This window comes from Mus musculus, chromosome 18 (genome assembly GCF_000001635.26).
Source record: "Mus musculus strain C57BL/6J chromosome 18, GRCm38.p6 C57BL/6J".
NCBI lineage: Eukaryota > Metazoa > Chordata > Mammalia > Rodentia > Muridae > Mus > Mus musculus.
Window position 1 is genome coordinate 25,347,983 of NC_000084.6, and position 24,630 is coordinate 25,372,612.

The 24,630-nt window shown below is 38.3% G+C and overlaps 1 protein-coding gene across 14 annotated transcripts in view; it reads left to right on the top strand.

The window, feature by feature from the left end:
- AW554918 (expressed sequence AW554918) overlaps nucleotides 1-24,630 on the top strand; it is a 298,592-nt gene that overhangs the window by 179,253 nt on the left and 94,709 nt on the right. For 2 of the 14 annotated variants that reach the window (XR_001782355.2, XR_001782354.2), the window contains exon 9: nucleotides 10,294-10,471. The exons of the other annotated variants lie outside the window; for them this stretch is intronic. The gene's annotated coding sequence lies outside the window, so the exon portion shown is untranslated. The remainder of the gene's footprint in view (nucleotides 1-10,293; nucleotides 10,472-24,630) is intronic. 14 annotated transcript variants of the gene reach the window in all.

Below are 24,630 nucleotides of genomic sequence, written 5' to 3' on the forward strand. Positions count from 1 at the left end.
TTTAATTTTAAATACATATATAATTTTATATATATTTATATCTATACTTTATTGCTTATTCTTGTCATAAAAAAAAACTTTAAAATGCCAGCAAGTCAAAACAAGAAAATAAAAGATACCTGGAATCTTACCATCTAGGTGTAATCTTATGTAATTTTTATATCTGATAGATCAGTATGCTTTATATATTAATATTTTGCTTCATAATTTATCAAATATTCAAGTCAAATCATAATCTTCAAATATTTTAACCTTCATTAAAATTTAAAATTCCTTTTTATCTTACAAATAGTAAGACAGTCCCTTACAAAAAATTAAAATAAGACATATCTAGAAAATACCAGTCTTTTTTGTTTTGTATCTTAATCCCTATCCTGACTGTTTTGGTTGAATCAATTATTGGTACCTTGATAGGAGCTTTATAAACCTTTCTTCATGCTTATAGACATAAGCACATGTATACACTTCAGATCAATCTGAACAAACTAGATTCCCCACCACATAGCACTTAATTATCATCACGTTTTAGATGTACAGCTATAGTAAGCAGAATAATACTCTCCTATAAGCGACTAGTGAGATGGCCTTGTTCATAAAGGTGCTTGCTGCCAAGACTGATGAAGTGAGGCCCACCTCAGGGACTCTGCGCGGTGGGAGGAAAGAACTGACTTCGGAAAGTTGTCTTCTGACCTTCACACATGCACTGTGGCATGCATACCCTCTATAAATAAACATGCATGCACGCATGCATGCAACAGTTCTTTTAATTTTTAAAGATAAGTTAAAATAAAATAAAAATATTTTTAAAGAATAATGCTCCCCCAAAGCTGTTCATGCTCATGAACTAGAACCTCTTAATCTGTTGCTTCACCTTGCAAAGAGCTTTGTGGGTTAATTAAATGATAAAACCTGGCATGGGAAGGTCACTCTAGATTCTCTTAATGGGCCCAGTCTCTCAGTGTGTGCTGGTTCAGCCACAACGTATAAAAAGAAGATGAGAGAATATAAATATGGAAGTGACTTGACCTGCTGTTGCTGGTTCCAAGCCAAGGAATACAAGTAGAAGAATAAGAACAGACCTTACCTGACAGTCATTAAAGAAATAGGATGCACAGCGAACAAGGAAACAGCCCTGCTGATACTGGGGCATTACCAGAGTGAAACCCTGGCAGACTTCTGACTCATAAAATTGTAAAGGAATAAATTCATTTTATCTATTCCAATTACTTTGTGGTCAATTCTTGACATATGAATAGACTACTACTACAAATTCTAATTAATTATTTATTATGATACATAACCAGTCCATGGTATATATATATCGGCAGCTTACCTAGTAAGTTTCAATCACCAAACTTTCACGTTATTTCATGTCCTTTAGTACTGCACACAATAATATGTTAGGCATGATGGAATGTATGTTCTTTTACTGGAAATAGATTTCTTTTCATACATTATATTCTGATTACCATTTCCCTTCCCCCTACTCCTCCCTGTACCTCCCTCCCTACCCTTCCATCCTGATCCACAGCCTTTCTGTCTCGTGTTAGAAAACAAGTATCTAAGGAATAATAATAAATAAGATAAATAATAAATAAATCAGAGTATGACCAAAACAAACTAAAAATACCAGCCAAAGTAAAAGCACAAAAAATAAATATAAATGCAGGGACACACATGTTTGCACACTCAGGATTCCTATAAAAACCCAAACTGTAAGATATATATATATAACTTTATAATATATAATATGTGTTATATTCATATACATATGACTGAAAGAAAGGGAAAGTATGTAAAGTAAAAAGAAAAAGCAAATCATAACATAATAAAAAATGGCCTTACTTAATATTGCAAGACAAAGAGCCTCCATGCTGTTGAGTTCATTTTGTATTGGCCATTTACTGGTAGGCATGGCTTGTTTTCCCAGTGATGCTCTCTAGGAGAAAAGCAATTAGAGATAGCTTCTGGATTAGAGATGGGAGCATGCACACTTCTTTCAGTTCTAGGGCCCTGGTCTGGTACAGACCCATGCAGGTCCCTAACATGCTTCCAGAATCCCTGTGAGTTCATCATGTGCCAGCTCTGTTGTGTCTTGCAGGCTTTTTGATCCCTCATTATCTTCAATTCCCTCTGTCTCTTACACTCTTTCTGCCTTCTCTTCCACAGAGTTCTCTAAACTCTGAGGAGAGGGATTTGATGTTGACATCTGGTATAGGGCTGAGTGTCCCAAGGAAGGTCTCTCGTTCTTTGCAGATTGTCTGGCTGTGGGTTTTTGTTTCTCTTCCCATCTGCTTCAGAAGGAAACTTCTCTGATGGTGAATGATGAACGAGCACGATGTCATTAGGAATCATTCCTTTACCAGAATGGTAGTATTGAGGTCTCCCATTGGTCCCAGATCTATCTAGTTTCAGGTTCTTGGCTAATCTAGCAGTGTCAGGGAGGGTACCATCTCATGGACTGGGTCTTTTTTTGTGTGTTGGTTTTGTTTTGTTTTGTTTTGTTTTTCGAGACAGGGTTTCACTGTATAGCTCAGGCTGTCCTAGAACTCACTCTGTAGACCAGGCTGGCCTTGAACTCAGAAATCCACCTGCCTCTGCCTCCCAAGTGCTGGGCTTAAAGGTGTGCACCACTGTTCCCAGGCTTCATGGAGTGGGTCAAGTTAGACATTAGTTAGTTGCACAGATAGGAAGGGAAATCAAAGTATCTTTATTTGTGAGTGAAGTGATAATATACATGTGATCTTATTAATTTCCACCAGGAAACTATTACAGCACATATGGACTGAGAAATGAATCAGGGAGATAATACAATGACCTCAAATCAGTGTGGCAGCATTTGCAGGGCCAGCCAATCTCTGATCTGATTTAAGACCCACTGTGTGAGATGTAATCCATCTCTGGCAGTGCCAGGGTAGTCGAGACCCTGAGACTAGACAGGCCAGGGTCTGTGGGAAGCCTAAATACTACTGTTCTGATTTTTAAAAAAAATGTAGCATGCTCATGGATCAGTAGGATTAATGTAATAAAATGGCCATCCTACCAAAAGCAGTCTACTCAGTATTCTAGTGCTTTTTAACAGATAAAGTCCTCCAAAATGAAGTTGGTGGGCCTGAAGTTATTTTTACAAGATACTTTGAATAATTTATTATTGTAAATTATACTTGAAAAATTGATATGTTTGAATCTGAAGTATACCCCCAGAGACTTGTGCTTTGAACCCTTTTTCCCATCACCATTTGGCAGGCATTAAGAAGTGGGCCCACATGTCAGCAGTAAGTTACTAACAGGTTCTACCCAGCATCTGGTTCCTGCAGTGCTCTGTGGGTCCTGGTCTGCTGTCATCTGTAATGACAATGTTAATATTAAATGAATTTTTAAAAGGAAAAGTCAGCTCTGGCATACATTCTGGTATCCATGAACCTGAAACTGAGCAAAAATAAACCTTTCTCCTGTGAGTTGTTGCTGTCAGATATTATAGCCTTTGCTGTACAGATAACTGATACAACCATGTTAATTCTCCCCTGAATGTTTGTAGCTATTCAGAGTCCCATGTTTGATTTCTGAACATTGACATACTGGTGGTCAGTTATAGATATGGATACTGTGATAGTGCTGCAGTGAAGATCTGGACAAGTTCTAAGCAGGGCTTCCAGAACTTAGGATGTGCATGCTCTTAGATTTTAAATTGAGAAGATCGTAAGGTAAAATTATACTCTTCTTCCATATTTCCTAGTATGTCTATGATATGAAAATATAGACTTAAAGTATTAATATAAGAATTACAAGCAGCTTTGGAAACTGCTTTGACAGTATTATAGTCATTGGAAAGCCAAGAATTCTCACTTAGTAGCTCTTAAATTTTTAAATATAAACTGGAATTTAAAAGGAAAAGACAGTAAATTCACCAGGATTCCATTGCGCCTGGGAGTGGGTTTCGCCTCCACGCATGCAGACAATGGTAGAGCTGAGTCAGTGGAGATGATTGTACTGCCTCGAGCAGCCGGTGTGGTAGCATCAGAGCTAGAATATCATCATCAGAGCTATCATGCCTGCTGCTCTGAGAAGACATAACCGTGAACTATTATGAGAATGACCTTCTTTCTACCTCGCAAGCTCTTTGACATTAATAAAAGAACTCCCCAGATAAAATTTAATTGTAAACTTTATTTTGTTTATTTGGAAATTTAAATTATCTGAGTATTAAAAGTACTCTGTGTATTTAAAATATCAAACTGACTCAAGTGAGGCATTAAGAATTTGGAAGTAAAATAAATGAGATAATGAGAAAGTTAAAAAACATATTTTTTTATAATTAACAGCTCATTTTGAGTTAATTATATACAATTACCAAAATCTAATTGCAATTTATTTTCTATTATCTGTGGGAAGAATTATAGACAAGGGAGCTTCCATCGCTGCCTTCCTGTCTAAACACTATAGAATGAAAATAAATAATATGCAAGGCCTTAATGACAATAAGATCAAATCATAGGGCACAGCTGAGCCAAGCCCTTGGAAGGCAATTACCGCAGAAAGATGGAGCTGACTTAATTCGCCAGCGTCTCTGACTGTACACAGGCCTGTTTTTATTATTTAATTCCTTGGATGTTTGTTTATTGACTGAACAAAGAAGACTTTTATAAAGTAGCTGTTTTCTAATTAAGTAGTCTCTTAACTTTCTCAGCACTCTTGCACCTGCATAGAATGCTAAGCACTTCTTTAACCAACCTTTATCATCTACTCTATTTAACCTAACACTTTATTAAATACAGGGGGAATGTAGCTCAGACCCCTGTCCTAACATACTGAAATTCTGGGTTGGGTCCCATCAGATAATAAATAAATGTCATTTGCTGGTTATAGCAGAAGCGTAGGGAAGCTGTTGCCTTCAGGACTCTAAGAAGGGCCAGGACTCAGTGACAGAATGAGGAGAGTGATGATAAAACACTCCATGTCTTCCTGGTTCCGTTCTCTCCTGGACAGCTTTGTCTGTCTGTTTTGGTGGTGGATAAGTGAATAAAATGTTTTCAGTGTTGAAAGTGTAAAATGTAATGGGAAGCATCACGGCTTCTGTTCTGAATGCTAATTCCTACTCTATACAAGCTCAGTAAGTTGTAAAGACTTCAGGGCTCAGTACTTTGTATGTGTGATATTTTATTTATTTGTAGAATTTTTAAAATAAAATGTACTTAATAAAATAGTTTCTTAAAGGTTAACTTCTAAAATTATTAGTTGTAATTAAGTTGTATAATAGTGTACGCATTTTTTTTAAAAAAGGCAAATGTACAAATGTTATAATCTATTCAGAGTGTAGCGTCTATGTAGGAAGCATAGAAAATAAAAGATACACATCTATAAATAGAATTTGAGCTAAATTCTGAAAGATAAAATAGGACATTGAACATCCAGGAGTAGCGATCTCCTCTCCCTCTTCTGCCAGTGAGAGCTGGAGAGACTCTTAGATTGAGGCAGAAATTCACATTTGTGTGTGACACCAGGGGCAGGAATATTTCTCGGTAACTACAAGATTAAGGGAACATTAAAGGGAAGAATAAACTAGTACATTAGGTTAGATTGTAAGAAGTTTTGGATATCAGTCAGCTCCCAGTTTTGGAGCCTGGGTGATATGGAGGGACAGATGCCAAAGAGAACAGATCAGTGGAGAGATGACTAGTTGATTCTGAAGATCACTGGCATAAAAGTCCGGTGATGGGTTTGCTCTTTTTATCAATTAGCTGAATCTTTAAAGATAATGCTGTGAGAGAGTGTCCCTGAACGTTCACGAGAGTCTCGTCCATAGTTAGCACTTGGAATGTTAAGCAGGGAGGGTTCTCAGGCTAAGCTCTCTAATAGATGACTAAGAAATGGATCTAATTCTCTTTAAAAAACATCAACGTTAGAGATTTCAATTTGAAGTCATGAGTGTTAGGGTCAGACTTATAAGTGCAGGTGTTAATCTCTGAAAGAAAAAAAAGGGTTCAGGAAAAATAGAGAGAAATATAAACTGAACCTTAGGAAATAGTCACATGTCAGAGTGTCAAGGAGTAAGGAGATGTGTGTATACCAAAGGTTACAAGTTGCCAGGCACTGTAGAGCCCATCTGCCTGTCAACTCTTCTTCCTTCCTATTTCCCTTCCTAGTTTTTCTTTCTTCTTTCCTTTGTTTTCTTGTTTTGTTTGTTTGTTTCATATACTTATTTGCCATTTGTAATGTCTTTTGAGAAATATCTGCTTAAGTATAATTCCCATTTTTACTATCAGGCTACTTGGAATTTTCTGTTGGTTTCATTGGTTCTTTATAAGTCTACATATTAATACTTTTGAGATATATACTTTACAAATACTCTTTGTTTCCACTTTATATAGTTTCCCTTTACCCTGATGTTTCTTCCCTTTGCTGCACAGATGGTTTTTAGTTTATCCTGTCTCTTTTTGTATTTCAGGTACACATGGAATGTGTCAAATATAAATAGTGCCCATAACCTTGTCCTAAGCATTTATCCTGTGTTCCTACTAGCAGCTTTCATTACGGCAAGTCGTGAATTTAGGTTTCAGTCTGCTTGAGGCTGAGCTAGGAAGTGATGGGGATCTGGTCTTGTTGTTTTACATGTGATGCCATTTATTGATAAAATTTCTTTTCTCCAATATGATTTCTTATCACCTTACTCAAAATTCAGTTAACTATAGATATGTGGACTTCTTTGTAGACGGAAACTTCTGTTTCTTGGGTGTCTGTATGTTTTCCTGTGGAGCACATCCATATGTGTGCTATATAAAAGCTGATCTCAGAGCCTAGAGTCATGGTTACGAGATGCTGGAGGGAGTGCTTCAGGGGCCTGCTTCTCATCTCTCAAATTGTTTTCAGTTGTAACAAGTTAGTTTTCTTCAGTATTTTTCTAGGACCGTATTACAATTTTCAAACATTCTTTACCTTTTTAATAATTGTACAATCATCAGTTAAACATTGAGTCGCCATTGTCCAGAACTCCCAGTCTGTAACATATCCATATGGAACTCCATGTGCACGCTCACAGCTCTGTTTTCTCATGGTAACTGAAAGGAGGAGGTACTGAAAGTGTACAGCTGATACATGAACAATTAAAATGTCATGTGTCCACACAGTGGGACACGTGGCCTTAGAAAGGAGCAAGCTACTGTTGCACAATATATATGCATGGACCTGAAGCATGGTTGCTATGGTTCCACTTACACAGAATGTCCTCAAGGAGCAAGTCCATAGATGAAAGTTGTAAGTCAGTGATGATCCACTTGGGGAGGGGAAATGTGGAATAACTGCACATCAATGTAAAGTTTCTTTGGGGTGTGCATAAATGATGTAACCTTAGGTTGTGATGGACATTGTATTGCCCTAAACCATCGCTTCAAGCAACTAAACTCTCAGATTTTAAAATGTGTCTCGTTTTGGTATTTTTCAAAATTCTAAGTGAATTAAATGTCACTGAGAACTGAAGAAGTGCAGAGCTTTGCTTTAGAATGCATAAGTCTTTCCTCCCCACCCCCCTCCCCCACATCCCCAGGAAGATTTTCCTGCACACTTGAACCTATTTGCACTGTTTAGGAATTGCTTTTTAACCAAATTTTCCAAGATAACCGTTTGCAATTTCTCCATATACCATAAGCAAGATATAGCATAAAGAGGAACAGGTACTCTCCAATCCTGTTTGTGAAATTGACTATGCAGCTACTGGTAATTTAATATTTAAAAATTGTGTGTAATTTTTAACTGAAACATATAAATTCATGATAAGTATAGTACTCATTTTTATGGGAAGAAGTAAGGAGAAGACCAGCATAGCCGGTGCCTGTACTTGTCGTGCCTGGGCGTCAGTGCCTGTACTCATCGTGCCTGGGCGTCAGTGCCTGTACTTGCTGTGCCTGGGCGTCAGTGCCTGTACTTATCGTGCCTGGGCGTCAGTGCCTGTACTTGTCGTGCCTGGGCGTCAGTGCCTGTACTTCCTGTGCCTGGGCCTGTGTGCCATCTTCAGCAGCTCTGCCTTCCCATGCCTCACGTGGAGACACCTTTCTTCACGCTGCCCCAAACACTGGCTTTCAAAGGATGACTACCAGCCTAAAGGGAAAGGCCATGGAGGCCCTTCACAGCTATCGTGTCTGTGTTCTTTATTGTTGCTTTTCAGATGAAAGACACTGAAATTGGAAAAGAAAGCCTCCTGCCCAACCCACCTCAGGTCTAGCATTGCCTATGCTTAGGATTTATATCTTCATGTTCTTGGCTCTAGATGCTTACATTTGCTCATATGATACAGAGCCTGAGTATGGAAATCAGAGATGTTTCCTAAAAATCCTGTAGCTATGACTAGTTAAATGCAAGCAGTGGTAACAAATTGTGTAAACATGTACAACTTACTAATATAAATGAATGGATGGAAGAGCAGTGATTCTATGCTCCAAGTATTTACATAAGTACTTGTCTTCCAAGCTGACAGCATTAATGGGATTGGGAAATTGAAAGTTTCTTTGCTACCTGACCCTTTGCACACCTCACTCTAGTACTTATTATGGGTGAGGGGTTGATTTCTTTTTAAATAATAACTCCATGACCCGCTGAAATCTGAAAGGTATAAGTTCTTGTCACAATAGGTATCAGAGGTGGCATCCTGGATCTTTATCACTTTCTCAGGAGATAGAGAAGCAATGGGACTTGAAGACGGCAGCGGTTCATGGGTGTCACTACTTGCCACTGTTTTTGCAGGCACCAGTAAATGCAGATCAGGCTGAGACCTACAGATTCTGGTTGATAATCTTTTGCTATGGTCTACGGTATTGTGAGCCAACTGATCTGTGAAGGAATCTATAAGTATATTATTGTGCTGTTTCGTTTATACAATTGAAATATTTACTCATTAGACATTTTACATTAAGAGGACAGCGTAAGCACTAAGCAAAATAGATGGAAGCCCAAATCATGTTACAAACAACCATCCATTGGCGTATAAGACCTTTATGTGCCTCCTAATGTGTACAGGCAGCAAGGTTAATAACAGTGATTATTAAGTCAGTTTATTTATTCTTGTTTTCAGAAGTTCCCAAGTTTCCTGTGAAAATGAATGATTTTTAATGTCATAAATGATTTTAATTTTAATTAGCAGTATCTTCAGTTTGCTTTTTTAAATTGCCATAGGATAGTTAAAAATGTAATTTTTAGATTCTGAACATTCATATAAACATAAAATACACAAATAAAAGAACAGTAAATGTATCCATTATGTTTTTTAAGAAGAGGTATTCTTTGTGGAAGCATCTATGCAAGCACTCTGGATACCTGGAATAGTTGAACAGTTATTAGATACAAAGCTACAAAAATAATGACCTGTTCCTAAGCATGCATAAAGTATTTGAGAATACAGCCATCTCAATCAGCCTATGATGCTTTGAACTAGGTACATGCTATTTCAGAACTCACTGCTGCATATGAAGCAGTGTTCATTTTTTATAATCCTGCAGAGAAGTTTTTATATTGAGCTCATTTGCTTTCCCTATTGCTCCTGTAGTAAAGATTGATTTTCTGCACTGCTTTGCTGTTTGTCATGGTCTACTTTGGTATACATTATATGCAAGCCTTAATTGTGTAACCTTGAATCTGATCCTTGCCCTATCTGATGGACAGAGGCTCTAATGTTGATGTCATGTTCACCAGAGAAACAGAATCAGAGAAAGTAAATATTGTAAGACATGTTGCAAAGTTTGCTTATTACATGGTTGGTGTAACTAAGAAGTTAGGTTATAAATTTTTTATTCTAATGTTATATGATAAAGGTTTATGAAAAAGAATGAAGCAAAGATATTTAGCCAATATACATATATTGACATATTCAGAACCAAATTAGAAGGTAATTTTTAATTAATATTGGCTATGGCTACTGTTTATAACTGCTTTCTGCCATTTCCATATGTGCCATAAGCAGTCATCTTAGTGTTTATTTGGTGGGGCTACCCAAACCTTCATCCCCAAAATTCTGGGCCATTTGTGGCTCTACTCTAAATGACTTATGGCTTCCTATTAACTTTCATTATAGGTAATAGTGCCAAGAGATATCCTAGTAGAGCCTCTATACTCTAAGCAAACTCCTCTCCTGTATAGAAATGGCCCATGTCCCCTTGGTAGTAATGACCAGTCACCCCAGATAGCATAGTAACTCCCTCCCTTACCTTTTAATTCAGAGGTATGAGTTTTCTAAACTGTCCAAGTAGTCATACCAACTTCTAGTTCTGTGAAATTATTGTTTTCTAATAGAAGAACTTTCCCTTTAAGGTCAATGGAGAGAGAAGCAAAAATTTCCCTAATGCGTCAGTGGAGTGATAGTGAATGGAGCCATTGCTGTGCCTGCCCTTCTTTCCTAACCATTGGATCCTAGATATAGAAAAAAAAAAGTGTCCATACATCGTCAAGATATAGAGCATCCTAGAGAAGCTTGCTTGATTCCCACAAGGTACCTATCTGACCCTGTAACTGAGTTTTCAAAAAGGTCGTTTTACTTTTTTTCTGGAGATAGCTGCTTCACAATGATGGAGAGAGGTACTAGGCACAGATCAAATACTTGAGTGTGAGCACTCACCATACTTCACTTCTCTAATGGAAATGGGGAGAAGCAGTACTGTATGAAATGCTGTAATATGGTGGATAAGACACCCTGTAAGTCCATGGGTGGCAATTTTGTCAGAAGCACTATGTGCATCAAAGAAACAATCCTTGTCTAGGGAGAATAGTTGTTCCTTTGAGATAGACATGCTTGTCCTGTATGGCCACTAACACTGATGACCCACTGTCTGTCAGCATGAAAGTGCTACAGCTCAAAATAACAGACAAGCAAAGGGATTACCTGGAACAAGTAAGTGTCACATTAGTAGAGAAGAATTATATATAGTCATGTTTATATATTATCTTAGTCAACTTGAACTTCGAGTTAAAAGGAAAACAGATTGGAAGGCTTAACAAAAATCTATTACTTTCTCAATTTTAGAAGATAGAGCTTTCTAACTGGCATATATGTTTATTTTCTTAATGTGTCCTTGTATGGAGCTGGAGTAAAAAATGGGCCTTATCTTAAAATATTACACTGGGAAAAAGTAATTAGACATATAAGGGGAAACAATTCAGTCAATAGTATGTGTATATGAAATCCCATACCTGTTTACAAACACCTATTGCAAGTGTGTGTGTGTGTGTGTGTGTGTGTGTGTGTGTGTGTGTGTGTGTATTCCTAGATTTGCAAAAGAGGGAGGTCTAGAAGCAGTGATACCGGTAGCAATGGATTCCCCTAAAATACAAGCCCTGGTTCCAAAATCCCATTCTCTAATAAGAGTTCTTAGAAAAACAGGCAATGTTCAGGATAACAGAAATAAAATAAAAGATATTGGTAACACCAGAGAGCAAGCAAGTTTGATCAATTTAAACAACAGTATTAGTGTAATATTGGCTATAACTCAACATATATGTTTATTATGAATAAATACCAGAGAAAAGATGTATTTTCACTGAAATTTCTTAATGAAGTTCTTAACTACTTACCACTAGGAAAGGCATGGTGAATCTGTACTCCATTTGAGCATAAGCTACAGTTAGCAGTTCTTAAAGCACCGTAGTCCATGGGAGGTAGGAGATCCAGCAGACATAACCTCAGCCAACAGCTGACCTTAATCTGACTAGCTATTCAGTCACATTGGTACCATGTAGCTGATGGAAAAACTTGACCTCTACATTACTTGTTTGGGCTTTGTCTTGTATCAGGGTCTGTATGTGTAGCCCAGAGTGGTCTTGAACTTGGACTTAAACTTGGGATCCATTTGCCTCAGTCTCCAAGTCAATGGTTCTCAAGTTCCCTAATGCCCTTGAATGAATTCATCATGTTGTGGTGACCCAAACCATAAAATTATTATTGTTGTTATGAGTAGTAATGCAAATATCTGTGTTTTCTAGTGGTCTTAGGTGACCTCTGGAAAAGATCATTCAACTCTTGAGAACCACAGGTTGAGAACCACTGCTCCAAGTGCTAGGGTTGTAGGCATGCACTACCATGTCTGCTTCTCAGTTGTTTTTTCAAATGTTCAGAACACTAATCATGAGAGAACAAGAAAAACATACAAATTAAGGGGCATTCGATGGCGGATGAGTACTTCTGCAAAATGGTCAGATAAACTATGGAAGAAGTGGGAAACGGGGAGATACAATGCTTACATACAGTGTAATGCCTTGTATTAGCTACTAGATGATAACAAAGGAAGGCATGCAAAGACTGATGGAATCCAGTTGTATGAAGTCTAGTCAACATTTCTGTACCAATGCTGCTTTTGGATTTGTTTGCTTTCTTAGTGAAGTAGTTCTGTATGACGTTTATATTAGGGAAAGCTGGGTGATAAGATAAAGAGTTGTCTAGTGTCGTCGGAAATGGTGAGATGGCTACAGTTATTCTTAGATGAAAGCTTTAATCTCAGCAGAGCATGCCAGTGTCTGCCTCTCTTCCGTCACAGCCCAGAAACTGAGGTAGGAGGATTGTGATTTTAAACGTTGGACTACATAGAGAGGTCCTTTCTCAAAATATGATTGAAGCAAACCTTATTTTTTAAAATTGAAATGTGTAAAGAGGGAAGAATGTATAAATAAAAGAAAGTATTGATTTCTTTTACAAGTTAATCTTGATTTACACTTGGTATGTAACTATTCCATGTTATAATATTAAAGTATTTTAATCATATGTATATATTATTTACTTTAAAAATGACTTAGTATCTTAGTCCATTTTTATAAGCTTTCTGACCTTGACAAAAAATATAGCAGGACTCGAGACTCGACCCCCGGGCTACCTTGCCAGCAGAGTCTTGCCCAACACCCGCAAGGGCCCACACGGGACTCCCCACGGGATCCTAAGACCTCTGGTGAGTGGAACACAGCGCCTGCCCCAATCCAATCGCGCGGAACCTGAGACTGTGGTACATAGGGAAGCAGGCTACCCGGGCCTGATCTGGGGCACAAGTCCCTTCCGCTCGACTCGAGCCCCGGGCTACCTTGACAGCTGAGTCGCCTGACACCTGCAAGGGCCCACACAGGATTCCACACGTGATCCTAAGACCTCTAGTGAGTGGAACACAACTTCTGCCAGGAGTCTGGTTCGAACACCAGATATCTGGGTACCTGCCTTGCAAGAAGAGAGCTTGCCTGCAGAGAATACTCTGCCCACTGAAACTAAGGAGAGTGCTACCCTCCAGGTCTGCTTATAGAGGCTAACAGAGTCACCTGAAGAACAAGCTCTTAACAGTGACAACTAAAACAGCTAGCTTCAGAGATTACCAGATGGCGAAAGGCAAACGTAAGAATCCTACTAACAGAAATCAAGACCACTCACCATCATCAGAACGCAGCACTCCCACCCCACCTAGTCCTGGGCACCCCAACACAACCGAAAATCTAGACCCAGATTTCAAAACATTTCTCATGATGATGATAGAGGACATCAAGAAGGACTTTCATAAGTCACTTAAAGAATTACAGGAGAGCACTGCTAAAGAGTTACAGGCCCTTAAAGAAAAGCAGGAAAACACAGCCAAACAGGTAGAAATCATTAAAGAAAAACAGGAAAACACATCCAAACAGGTGATGGAAATGAACAAAACCATACTAGAACTAAAAGGGGAAGTAGACACAATAAAGAAAACCCAAAGCGAGGCAACGCTGGAGATAGAAACCCTAGGAAAGAGATCTGGAACCATAGATGCGAGCATCAGCAACAGAATACAAGAAATGGAAGAGAGAATCTCAGGTGCAGAAGATTCCATAGAGAACATCGACACAACAGTCAAAGAAAATACAAAATGCAAAAGGATCCTAACTCAAAACATCCAGGTAATCCAGGACACAATGAGAAGACCAAACCTACGGATAGGATTTGATGAGAATGAAGATTTTCAACTTAAAGGGCCAGCTAATATCTTCAACAAAATAATAGAAGAAAACTTCCCAAACATAAAAAAAGAGATGCCCATGATCATACAAGAAGCCTACAGAACTCCAAATAGACTGGACCAGAAAAGAAATTCCTCCCGACACATAATAATCAGAACAACAAATGCACTAAATAAAGATAGAATATTAAAAGCAGTAAGGGAGAAAGGTCAAGTAACATATAAAGGAAGGCCTATCAGAATTACACCAGACTTTTCACCAGAGACTGTGAAAGCCAGAAGAGCCTGGACAGATGTTATACAGACACTAAGAGAACACAAATGCCAGCCCAGGCTACTATACCCGGCCAAACTCTCAATTACCATAGATGGAGAAACCAAAGTATTCCACGACAAAAACAAATTCACACAATATCTTTCCACGAATCCAGCCCTTCAAAGGATAATAACAGAAAAGAAGCAATACAAGGACGGAAATCACGCCCTAGAACAACCAAGAAAGTAATCATTCAACAAACCAAAAAGAAGACAGCCACAAGAACAGAATGCCAACTCTAACAACAAAAATAAAAGGGAGCAACAATTACTTTTCCTTAATATCTCTTAATATCAATGGACTCAATTCCCCAATAAAAAGACATAGACTAACAGACTGGCTACACAAACAGGACCCAACATTCTGCTGCTTACAGGAAACCCATCTCAGGGAAAAAGACAGACACTACCTCAGAATGAAAGGCTGGAAAACAATTTTCCAAGCAAATGGTCTGAAGAAACAAGCTGGAGTGGCCATTTTAATATCGGATAAAATCGATTTCCAACCCAAAGTTATCAAAAAAGACAAGGAGGGACACTTCATACTCATCAAAGGTAAAATCCTCCAAGAGGAACTCTCAATTCTGAATATCTACGCACCAAATGCAAGGGCAGCCACATTCATTACAGACACTTTAGTAAAGCTCAAAGCATACATTGCACCTCACACAATAATAGTGGGAGACTTCAACACACCACTTTCTTCAAAGGACAGATCGTGGAAACAGAAACTAAACAGGGACACAGTGAAACTAACAGAAGTTATGAAACAAATGGACTTGACAGATATCTACAGAACATTTTATCCTAAAACAAAAGGATATACCTTCTTCTCAGCACCTCACGGGACCTTCTCCAAAATTGACCATATAATTGGTCACAAAACAGGCCTCAATAGATACAAAAATATTGAAATTGTCCCATGTATCCTATCAGACCACCATGGCCTAAGACTGATCTTCAATAACAACATAAATAATGGAAAGCCAACATTCACGTGGAAACTGAATAACACTCTTCTCAATGATACCTTGGTCAAGGAAGGAATAAAGAAAGAAATTAAAGACTTTTTAGAGTTTAATGAAAATGAAGCCACAACATACCCAAACCTATGGGACACAATGAAAGCATTTCTAAGAGGGAAACTCATAGCTCTGAGTGCCTCCAAGAAGAAACGGGAGACAGCACATACTAGCAACTTGACAACACATCTAAAAGCTCTAGAAAAAAAGGAAGCAAATTCACCCAAGAGGAGTAGACGGCAGGAAATAATCAAACTCAGGGGTGAAATCAACCAAGTGGAAACAAGAAGAACTATTCAAAGAATTAACCAAACGAGGAGTTGGTTCTTTGAGAAAATCAACAAGATAGATAAACCCTTAGCTAGACTCACTAAAGGGCACAGGGACAAAATCCTAATTAACAAAATCAGAAATGAAAAGGGAGACATAACAACAGATCCTGAAGAAATCCAAAACACCATCAGATCCTTCTACAAAAGGCTATACTCAACAAAACTGGAAAACCTGGACGAAATGGACAAATTTCTGGACAGATACCAGGTACCAAAGTTGAATCAGGATCAAGTTGACCATCTAAACAGTCCCATATCACCTAAAGAAATAGAAGCAGTTATTAATAGTCTCCCAACCAAAAAAAGCCCAGGACTAGATGGGTTTAGTGCAGAGTTCTATCAGACCTTCAAAGAAGATCTAATTCCAATTCTGCACAAACTATTTCACAAAATAGAAGTAGAAGGTACTCTACCCAACTCATTTTATGAAGCCACTATTACTCTGATACCTAAACCACAGAAAGATCCAACAAAGATAGAGAACTTCAGACCAATTTCTCTTATGAATATCGATGCAAAAATCCTCAATAAAATTCTCGCTAACCGAATCCAAGAACACATTAAAGCAATCATCCATCCTGACCAAGTAGGTTTTATTCCAGGGATGCAGGGATGGTTTAATATACGAAAATCCATCAATGTAATCCATTATATAAACAAACTCAAAGACAAAAACCACATGATCATCTTGTTAGATGCAGAAAAAGCATTTGACAAGATCCAACACCCATTCATGATAAAAGTTTTGGAAAGATCAGGAATTCAAGGCCCATACCTAAACATGATAAAAGCAATCTACAGCAAACCAGTAGCCAACATCAAAGTAAATGGAGAGAAGCTGGAAGCAATCCCACTAAAATCAGGGACTAGACAAGGCTGCCCACTTTCTCCCTATCTTTTCAACATAGTACTTGAAGTATTAGCCAGAGCAATTCGACAACAAAAGGAGATCAAGGGGATACAAATTGGAAAAGAGGAAGTCAAAATATCACTTTTTGCAGATGATATGATAGTATATATAAGTGACCCTAAAAATTCTACCAGAGAACTCCTAAACCTGATAAACAGCTTCGGTGAAGTAGCTGGATATAAAATTAACTCAAACAAGTCAATGGCCTTTCTCTATACAAAGAATAAACAGGCTGAGAAAGAAATTAGGGAAACAACACCCTTCTCAATAGTCACAAATAATATAAAATATCTTGGCGTGACTCTAACTAAGGAAGTGAAAGATCTGTATAATAAAAACTTCAAGTCTCTGAAGAAAGAAATTAAGGAAGATCTCAGAAGATGGAAATATCTCCCATGCTCATGGATTGGCAGGATCAACATTGTAAAAATGGCTATCTTGCCAAAAGCAATCTACAGATTCAATGCAATCCCCATCAAAATTCCAACTCAATTCTTCAACGAATTGGAAGGAGCAATTTGCAAATTTGTCTGGAATAACAAAAAACCTAGGATAGCAAAAAGTCTTCTCAAGGATAAAAGAACTTCTGGCAGAATCACCATGCCAGACCTAAAGCTTTACTACAGAGCAATTGTGATAAAAACTGCATGGTACTGGTATAGAGACAGACAAGTAGACCAATGGAATAGAATTGAAGACCCAGAAATGAACCCACACACCTATGGTCACTTGATCTTTGACAAGGGAGCTAAAACCATCCAGTGGAAGAAAGACAGCATTTTCAACAAATGGTGCTGGCACAACTGGTTGTTATCGTGTAGAAGAATGTGAATCGATCCATACTTATCTCCTTGTACTAAGGTCAAATCTAAGTGGATCAAGGAACTTCACATAAAACCAGAGACACTGAAACGTATAGAGGAGAAAGTGGGGAAAAGCCTTGAAGATATGGGCACAGGGGAAAAATTCCTGAACAGAACAGCAATGGCTTGTGCTGTAAGATCGAGAATTGACAAATGGGACCTAATGAAACTCCAAAGTTTCTGCAAGGCAAAAGACACCGTCAATAAGACAAAACGACCACCAACAGATTGGGAAAGGATCTTTACCTATCCTAAATCAGATAGGGGACTAATATCCAACATATATAAAGAACTCACGAAGGTGGACTTCAGAAAATCAAATAACCCCATTAAAAAATGGGGCTCAGAACTGAACAAAGAATTCTCACCTGAGGAATACCGAATGGCAGAGAAGCACTTGAAAAAATGTTCAACATCCTTAATCATCAGGGAAATGCAAATCAAAACAACCCTGAGATTCCACCTCACACCAGTCAGAATGGCTAAGATCAAAAATTCAGGTGACAGCAGATGCTGGCGAGGATGTGGAGAAAGAGGAACACTCCTCCACTGTTGGTGGGAGTGCAGGCTTGTACAACCACTCTGGAAATCAGTCTGGCGGTTCCTCAGAAAACTGGACATAGTACTACCGGAGGATCCAGCAATACCTCTCCTGGGCATATATCCAGAAGATGCCCCAACTGGTAAGAAGGACACATGCTCCACTATGTTCATAGCAGCCTTATTTAATATAGCCAGAAGCTGGAAAGAACCTAGATGCCCCTCAACAGAGGAATGGATACAGAAAATGTGGTACATCTACACAATGGAGTACTACTCAGCTATTAAAAAGAATGAATTTATGAAATTCCTAGCCAAATGGATGGACCTGAAGGGCATCATCCTGAGTGAGGTAACACATTCACAAAGAAACTCACACAATATGTATTCACTGATAAGTGGATATTAGCCCCAAACCTAGGATACCCAAGATATAAGATATAATTTGCTAAACACATGAAACTCAAGAAGAATGAAGACTGAAGTGTGGACACTATTCCCCTCCTTAGATTTGGGAACATGGAAGGAGTTACAGAGACAAAGTTTGGAGCGGAGATAAAAGGATGGACCATGTAGAGACTGCCATATCCAGGGATCCACCCCATAATCAGCATCCAAACGCTGACACCATTGCATACACTAGCAAGATTTTATTGAAAGGACCCAGATGTAGCTGTCTCTTGTGAGACTATGCCGGGGCCTAGCAAACACAGAAGTGGATGCTCACAGTCAGCTAATGGATGGATCATAGGGCTCCCAATGGAGGAGCTAGAGAAAGTAGCCAAGGAGCTAAAGGGATCTGCAACCCTATAGGTGGAACAACATTATGAACTAACCAGTACCCCGGAGCTCTTGACTCTAGCTGCATATATATCAAAAGATGGCCTAGTCGGCCATCACTGGAAAGAGAGGCCCATTGGACTTGCAAACTTTATATGTCCCAGTACAGGGGAACACCAGGGCCAAAAAGGGGGAGTGGGTGGGCAGGGGAGTGGGGGTGGGTGGATATGGGGGACTTTTGGTATAGCATTGGAAATGTAAATGAGTTAAATACCTAATAAAAAATGGAAAAAAAAAAGAAAAATATAGCAGGAAGAAAATGCTGATTTCACAAAAACATTTGAACAAGAACTATCTTAATAATATTCAAAGATATTTATCTTGTCATAATATATTTAAACTTCATCCTGGAACCCTCCAATCCAGCAGATACTTAAGCTGCTTTCTTATAGTGATCTTGAGAGTGCTTGGGGGCCTGGGGGTAGCGTGTATGCCATGCCTACACATGCCTACGTCAGGACAACTCCATTATATTGTTGGGGTTTTGTTGAGTGATTCATAGTTTTTATGCATTTGTAGATTTTAGTGATTGAGTTACTCAAATAAATTCCAATATTGTTTAGTCATTACATCACATCTTTAAATTAGTCTGTGTTACCTAATCCCTTTCGTTATGATTTGTGAAAAAAATCCTGTGTTTTGAGATATAGGAAATTCCAAGGACATTTAATCCTCATCTACTAGATGAGAGTGTTAAGAGAGAAAGCACCATGAGAATGTGCTGATGATGGCTGAGATGTGTGGTGAAGGCAACCTTAAGAGCCAGTTAGGATGCTCTGATTCTGTTTGCTGTACCTTTAGTTAATGTAAGAGGAGCGTGCATGTCTAATGAATGAGGGAGTAGACAAACCGCACTGTCACCGTTTGTTTTCCATGGCTGAGTGGTTATTTACATTCGTATATTTAGCAACTCTGCCCCTATTCTTCACTTGTCTCCAATAAGCAATGAAGCGTCATACCTGACAGTGAGGACTGATGAATCATGCTTGCTGCGCCCACACAGAAGGCTTTTAACAGATCACAGTTCAGGAGACCAGTTTCAAATGGCAGACATTTCAAAGTGTGGTTCACTTGGTAACTGTACAGTAAAACCAGTAGCAGCAAACATTATGTGATAAACACATAAAGGAGTGTCTCTGCAAATCACATGCCACTGCTAACACTAAAGAAGTGTGATCGGTTTCATGTAGGCTCTCCACACTGGGGTCATTCAAACCTTTCACTGTATCCTTAGTCACTGCTGGGCTTTTCATACTATCGAATGGCTCTGATTCACATGACTGCCCGGCATGCCCCATGCAAATGGCCCGGCATCATAACTCTGTGGCTGGACACTGGCTGTTCCCTTTATGGGGCCTTTGACATGGTTCTTTGAATCTTTCTAAAATGCTACATTTTCTTTTTCTTCCCAGCTTTCTGTTATCATATACCTTCAGTGGGTGGTGCTCCTGTGAATAAGGCTTACAAACAACAATAACAAAAATCAAAAATATAATTTCAAAATTGCTATCCATTTCTGCAAAGCCCAGTGTCAATACCTGGAACTTTTCTAGGGCTCCAAGCTAGGGACAGTGGGTATGTACTGATCATGGCTATCTTAAATATGTGGTAACAGGTCTGCAGCACGCTTTCTTCAGGACTCTCAGAAAACCTTGACTGACTTTTTTATGTTAATTGTCCCTATCTCTGTAATAATCATAGTCCTAGATAGTGAGGTTTTGACCATATTTGATTCAAGAAGTCAAGAAAGCCTTGTGATAGCCTCTCATTGTTGTTTTATTGAGCAATCAGGTTCCAGAAAGCTATTACATGGATTGCAGGAAGTACAAATTAGAACTATAATTTCTTATAAAGTCTCAGGAAGCATATTTGAAAGTCAGTGAGTGACTCTGTGAACAGAGAGGATCTATACATCTTAATGTAAATTGCTAGCCTGATTTAGACAATTTAGGTGTTTGTGTTCAGATGATATCTTACTGTGTCGCCCAGGCAGTTCAAACTCCTGGGCTCGAATAAGTTTTTGCATCAGCTTCCCCTTATTTTCAAAGCTTTCACAAAATTTTGAATTGAGAATAAAAGAAATGGGATTCATTTTTAAATAGGCTTTATTAGTACTTAAGACTTGACAGCTTTCTGTTTTACCATGTGACTGCAATTTAAGGCAGGTCCTATAGATATTTGAATGTTCATAGCACCTTTGTTTTTACTAGGAAAGACCTGTATGCCATACGAATATACTCAAATAATAATTAGTACAGTAGAGTATTATTTGGCAGTAAGGTTAACTACTACATATGTGACAACTCAAGTGAGGGTCAAAGACCCACATCCTCTTTGATCCCGTTTGCCTGGCATTCACTCTGTAAGAGATTAAAATGTGGTTGTGTCCACCAATAGACATACTAACATAAAGGGGAACCTCCATGCAGCTCAGCCTAGAGGAAGCCAGGCACCAAAAGACTGCTGAGAGGAGGAGACATAGTCTCCGAAGGATGAGCTCGCCAGTTACCTATCCAGTGCCAGGCAGTCAGCCTTGAAATCCATGCAAAGCAGTACTAGATGGAGTCAATGGCTTGTATTTATATATTTGTGTGGTGTATCTTTGCTATTATTATATATACATATATACATATATTTGTAAAAAAATAGAAAGTACAGTTTTCTTTATAACATATACTATGCATTACATGTATATACAGATAAATACAGTTTACATATATATGTGTACATATATACATGTGTAATGTGTACATATACATGTGTGTATAATATATATATATATGTAACAATAACAAAAGAAGGATCACGAATTTGAGAGAGGAAAGAAGGTACATGGGAAGGGTTTACAGAAAGAAAGAAGATGGAGAAATACTTGTTCAGGTATGGCCTTGTGTGCCATTGGGATCAGACTTTGAAATGTCATAAGTCTTGAACTATTTCCAGTCTGATTCTCTGTCTCTCTCTCTGTCTGTCTCTCTCTCTGTCTCTCTCTCTCTGTCTCTCTCTGTCTCGCTGTCTTTCTCTCTCTCTTTCTCTCTCTCTCTCTCTCTCTCTCTCTCTGTCTATCTGTCTTTCTGTATATCTCCCTATCTCTCTGTCTGTCTCTGTCTCTCTCTCTGTCTCTCTGTCTCTGACTCCCAAGCTACCTACTTGCAGATCAAACTGTAAGATTTCAGCTGTCACTGTTACTATACCTTATTCCATCATCACAGACTCTAACTCTCTGAAAGTGGAAGCCTATATTAAACACTTTTACAAGGTGCCTTGGTCATGGTATGTTAATGCAGCAACAGAGAATTAACTAAGGCAGTAAGTCATAACTATCTGATATCATATCCATTAATATTTCTTATATTAGGAGTTAAAGCAAAATAATCATTTTAAACTTAACATGAGTGATATTTTTTATGAAAAGTGTACTTTCTCCTTATTTACAAATCTCTATAATGCCTGGAATCTTACATTTGCTTCTGTGTACACTTTATTGTTTTGTCCAGTCATGTGCCTTGAAGAATTTCATGTTATACTTAGGAGAAAACGTAAAAAAAGATGAATGACATGTTAGTTTTGTAGTAATGTTTCTTACATCCTCATGCTACACTTAGGAACTACTCACTGCTTTAGAGATAGTAGAAACATAAGCTGGTTTTCACCTTTCAATGTCAGTAATGCTGACTCTGTTAGTTGACACAATCTATCTTTGTCTTCTTTACGGAAATGTCAATCACAGGCCATATCTGATTCCATGAAGGGTTTCTTCCTTGACATTTACTACCTTCTGGTGCTATAAATTGGACTTGCTTTGGTTCTAGAATTTTGTAGTATATTCCTAGTCGGTCTGTAAGGTGGTGGTGTTTATAGTGGTTTGAATAGGAGTAGATTCATGTCCTTCTTGGAGGAAGTGTGTCACTGTGGAAGTGGGGTTTGAGGTTTCATTTACTCTAGTTTAATGTGGCAATCTGATGCTGCCTGAAGATCAAGATGTAGAACTCTCAGATCCTTCTCCAGCACCACATCTGCCTGCATGCTGCCATGCTTCTTGCCATGATGATAATGAGCCAACCCTCTTAAACTATAAGCCAGCCCCAATTAAACGTGTTCCTGTATAAGAGTTGCAGTGGTCATGGTGTCTCTTCACAGCAATAGAAACCCAACTAAGACATTGTCATTATTATTGTTGTTTTATACAGCATAATTATGTCTTCATAGTACCTTCTTCATCTAGTGTGAGACTTTTGAAACTTCTTAAGTGTACTTTTGGATAAGTTAAAATGGGTTATGAACCTCAGAATGACTGAATAGTCCATGTCAAGGTTAGAGTAACAGCTGACTGAATTCTGTTATCCTAATCCTATACATGGCTTCTGAAGTTTAACTGTTCACCCAGTCCTCTCTGTCCATCTACATGGGAAGTAGGGCACAGAATTCAGAGTAAGGCATGGTCTCTGGCCTTAGAAAGTCAGTGTTGGGTAGGGAACAACATGAGGGTTTTGTTGATACATATCTTCCTTCTTTTTGTTGAATTATTTTTTATTTAAATATATTTGTATAATTTCATGCACGAGTGATGAATTTATATTATTTCTACCCCTCTAAGCGCTCCAGCCTACTGAGTCCATTTAGTGTTGTTCTTATGTACATGTGTTTAAGGCTGACCACTTGGGACTGGATAGCCTTTCAAGGAGCTGTCAATCAGCAGTCATTGGTTGCCTGTAATTCTTAATTTAGGGGTAGACTCTTATAAAAACTACCCTATTCCCATTGACTCGTCAACTGGTCCTGTCATTGTTCAAGACTTATTTAGACAGCCATATTGTTGAGATTTCATGGATACAGCTTCCCTGTTGTGTCTAGAAGATGCTGTCTAGCAGAAAACATCCTGGTCCTCTGACTCTTAGAATCTTCCCACCTCCTCTTCTGTGAGTTTCCCTGAGCCTTAGGTATAGGAATATCAGATTGTGGATGTATCAGCTGGGGCTAGAAACTCCAGAGTCTCTATTTTTTGCATTTTGATCAGTTGTGAATCTCTGTAGTAATGGCCACCTGTTGTAAAAAGATAAGGGATAAGAGCTATACCTTGGAGTATAAGAGTAAGTATTTGGAATACAGTTACAAATTATATTGGCTTAGGAAATGGCAGTAATAGATTCTCCACTAGACTTTATTACCCTTCCAGCCAAGAGTAGTTAGCTAGTTTTATAATACCAGACATGACTTCCCTCCTATTGAGCAGGCTTTATGTCCAATTAGATACATACTCATCCCAAACATAAAGGCACAACTATTATACTATCGGAAAAGGTTTACCAGGCCAATTGTTACTATGGCTCATTGGCTTTACAGATTTTTTTTAAAATGTCTTTTCCCTTTGACAACTTGTATAAGCTTTCAGATATTATGACAGCTAGTACACAGAGCCATGTTACATATAACTGGAAACCTCCAAGTTCTGTGTCCAAAGTATATTACCATCCCATCTGTTAACCTTTTCATATTTTTTAAAGTTACATAGTATCCCTTCTGTGCCGAATCATTCATTAACTAAAGAGCTATTTTATTTGTTGACAACTTAATAAAATTATGAAGACATTCCTGGGAATAGAACAGTAAACTGAATGAATAGTCTGGTGGTTGCTGCAGACATATTTTACTTGACCCATAATCATTATCATTCATAAAACAAACAAACAAAATTTCTCACTCAGTTTCTGCTACTCTGGACATACTAAAAAATGTATTAATGAAGAGCGAGGAGAAACTGAGCAGGAGATAATATATGAGAGAATAATGTAAAAGAAAAATATATTAATGAAATTTACTTTAATGAAACCAATTTAAATCTAGAAATGCCTTTAAGCGTGAAGTACATCT